Below are 4142 nucleotides of genomic sequence, written 5' to 3' on the forward strand. Positions count from 1 at the left end.
ACAAACCATAGCATACATCAAACTGCTTATTGCATATGAGTAAGGCACTCTGGATATTTCTTCTTTTTCTTTCTCACTTGTAGGACATTATTTCGAACTCAGCTTGAAATGACCTGCAAGTGGGGAACAAACTGCTTTGGCTTTACTCATGTTGAATCTTTCAAGAACCTTTTCAATATAAGTCTCCTGAGATAACCAAATCTTCCTTTTCTTCCTATCACGAAGAATCTTCATGCCAAGTATTTGTTTCACCGATCCCAAGTCTTTCATGGCAAAAGACTTACTTAGCTCTCTTTTAAGCTTTCCAATTTTTTCAACATCATGGCCAACAATCAACATATCATCAACATATAGCAGTAAAATAATAAAATCATCATATGAAAATTTCTTCATAAACACACAATGATCAGATGTGGTTCTATCATACCCTTGGCTCATCATAAAGGAATCAAACTTCTTGTACCACTGTCTAGGTGCCTGTTTGAGTCCATATAAGCTTTTCCTAAGCTTACACACCATATTTTCTTTTCCCTTGACTTTGAAATCTTCTGGTTGCTCCATGTAAATTTCTTCTTCTAAGTCACCATGAAGAAATGTTGTTTTTACATCAAGTTATTCAACTTCTAAATTCAAGCGGGCAGCCAAACCAAAAACAACTCGGATAGAGGACATTTTCACAACAGGAGAAAATATTTCTTCAAAGTCAATACCTTTCTTCTGACTGAATCCTTTCACAACTAGTCGTGCCTTGTATCTGTGTTGTGAGCTATTATTTTTAGTCTTCAATTTATAAACTCACTTATTCTTGAGAGCTTTCTTCTCTTTAGGCAACTTTACCAAGTCATAGGTGTGGTTCTCAAGCAAGGATCTCATCTCTTCTTGCATGGCTTTAACCCACTCACTCTTATTCTCATGTAGAATAGCTTCTTGGTAAGTTTCTGGCTCTCCCCCCTCAGTAAGTATAACATACTCATGTGGAGGATATCTGGTAGAGGGTTGTCGCTCTCTAGTGGATCTTCTCAATGGAGTCTCAACTGGTGGTGAAGGTGCATGTTCAGTTGGTTCAGCATCATCAACTATAGGTGTATCATCACTTGCATTCTCACCATGATCTTCTTCTTCATCTCCCCCATGATCATCATGAACTATAGGTGAAGGAACTGGACCCAAACTCCAAGGAATATAAATAGAGGTTTCTGGCTTCTCAACATTACCACTATCATCAAACAATTGGTCTTCAAGAAACACAACATCTCTGCTTCTAATAATCTTCTTGTTCACTGGATCCCATAATCTGTACCCAAACTCTTCATGACCATATCCCAAGAAGATACATGCTTTTGCCTTATTATCAAGCTTGGACCTCTCATCTTTGGGAATATGAACAAATGCTTTACACCCAAAGACTCTCAAATGATTATAAGATATATCTTTTCCTCTCCATACTCTCTCTGGAACATCACCTTGTAGAGGAACTGATGGAGAGAGATTTATCAGGTCAATTGTAGTTCTCATAGCCTCCCCCCAAAATGACTTCGGTAACTTGGCGTGAGAAAGCATACACCTAATCCTTTCTTCAATGGTTCTGTTCATCCTTTCTGCCACACCGTTCTGCTGAGGAGTTTTAGGAACTGTTTTCTCAAGCCTAATACCATGAAACCTGCAATAATTCTCAAAAGGACCCATGTACTCGCCATCATTATCTGATCGAACACACTTTAGCTTCCTACCAATTTCTCTTTCAACACTGACATGAAACTCCTTGAAAGCATCGAGTACCTGGTCTTTAGATTTCAAAGAAAAAGCCCAAACTTTTCTAGAATGGTCATCAATAAAAGTAACAAAATAAAGAGCACCTTCAAGAGTTCTAGTTTGCATAGTACAAACATCAGTATGAACTAAATCAATAACATCAGATCTTCTAGATGATGGATATGTCTGAAATGCAACTCTATGTGTTTTTCCAACTAAGCAATGATCACAAGATTTAAGAGATGTACCTTGCAACTCTGGTAAGAACTGCTTTCTAGCAAGAGTTTGAAGTCCCTTCTCGCTGATATGTCCAAGCCTCTTATGCCAAAGATCTATACTTTCACCTTTTCGAATTGCATTAATCTCTCCTTTGTGTAGCTTAGCTTCCATGACATAAAAAGAGTTAATCTTCTTTCCTTTTGTCACAATTAGAGAACCTTTAGTGAGTTTCCATTTACTTTCACCAAAATAATGTGCAAAGCCCTCATCATCAAGTCTACCTGTAGATATCAAGTTAAGACGAATATCTGGAACATGTCTTACATCTTTGAGTATTAATTTGCTCACAATACTGGTCTCCAAGCAAATATCTCCAATACCCACAATCTTAGATGTACCATTGTTTTCCATTCTGACATTACCAAAATCACCTGCAGTGTAAGATCTAAAGAAATCACCATGAGAAGTGACATGAAATGAAGCACTAGAGTCAATTACCCAGCTACTGTCCTGAGCTACAAGGCTAAAACAACCTTCATCACAAACAATAGTGATATTACCTTCAGCAGCAACTGTATTGGTCTCTTTCTCATTTTTCTTCATTTCATTCTGTTCTCGCTTCCAAAACCTACACTCTTTCTTCATGTGACCTGGCCTATTACAATGAAAATATTTGATATCTCTTCTAGACTTGGATCTTCCTCTATAACCATATGGATTTCTGTTATGACTTCTTCCACGTCTTTCTTATTTTTCAGTAACAAATGCACTAGAAGAAGATTCACCCTGTTCTTTCCTTCTGGCATCTTCATTTAGCAAACTGTCTTTAACCATATCTATGGTTAGAGTCCCCTCTGGCGTGGAGTTACAAATAGTCATCACATACGTTTCCCAACTTTCTGGTAAAGAGCTAAGAAGTAATAATCTCTGCATCTCATCATCTATATTCATTTTCATAGCAATCAACTTGTTTGCAAGACTTTGAAATAGGCTTATGTGCTCAACAATGTTACCACCATCTTTATACTTCAAATTTACAAGCCTTCTGAGGAGAGAAATTCTATTTCCCACTATCTTTTTCGCAAAGAGGTTTTCTAACCTTTGCCAAACAACATCAGCTCTGGTTTCATCTGAAATATGCTCATGTAAGTTTATATCCATCCATCTTCTAATATAGGCAATGGCTTTTCTATGTTGAACTTCCCATTCTTCATCGTCCATAGTAGAAGGTTTATCTTTAACCTTGATAGGCTTATACAAATCTTTGCAATAGAGTGTTGAATCTCGTATTTTGATGATGAAACTACTTGATATATGTCTATGATTTAATCTACGTTTTGAGTGACGCAGGATGCTTTGATCAGGATGAGACAATTAAAGCAGGAAAATCATGTTCTGCCAGAGGAACATGTCAGAAGATTAGACATCGGGATGGTGGATCAGTCGACGTGTCGACAGAAGGCTTCGGGTCGTGGACTCGGGCATCGGACCAAGAAGAGCAGGTATTGTGCCAAGGATATCGGAGTTGCGGAGTCAACTGCCCGATTGGGCAATAGGCCGCAGGAGAGGACGATGCGCCGAAGAATCAGACGAAGCGTCGAGGGACCAATGACATGTCGGACAACTTGGTTAATTGCTTAGGATTAATTGTCTCGATCGAAGTTTTTGTTTTGAGTGTGCAGGATTAACTACGATGAAAGTAAGACATCCAGCAGGAGTTGCGCCGGAGTCATGACAATGATCACGTTGGGAGTTCGAGAGCTCGACGGAAGTTCGGACTGTTATCGGAGGTTCTGCGGGAACAAATCCGAGAAGTCCAGAAGCTTGCCAAAGGAGCTTGTCAGAACTTGCCAAGTGGATCATCGCAAGTCCAGGAGTTTGCCGGAAGTCCGCAAGAGCATCACCGAGGGTTCGTCGGATGATCGACGGAATTTCGCCGGAAACTCGCCGGAAGAAGCGATTGACGCACCGGAGCAAGCTGCAGAATTTGTCTTAGGAAATAATCGTAGTTAGCACATTGATTAAGTTAGAAATGGGAGGTGATCCCATTAGCTTAATCTTGGGGAAATTGGGCCCCTGAAGAACTCAAATTGGGCCGAATGGATCAACCCATTCGGACCCAGGTTGCTGTGGGAGGTGCAACCGCCCAAGCCAAGAGGTAGCACCGCCCA

This window comes from Musa acuminata, chromosome BXJ3-7, assembly GCF_036884655.1.
Source record: "Musa acuminata AAA Group cultivar baxijiao chromosome BXJ3-7, Cavendish_Baxijiao_AAA, whole genome shotgun sequence".
Taxonomy (NCBI): domain Eukaryota; kingdom Viridiplantae; phylum Streptophyta; class Magnoliopsida; order Zingiberales; family Musaceae; genus Musa; species Musa acuminata.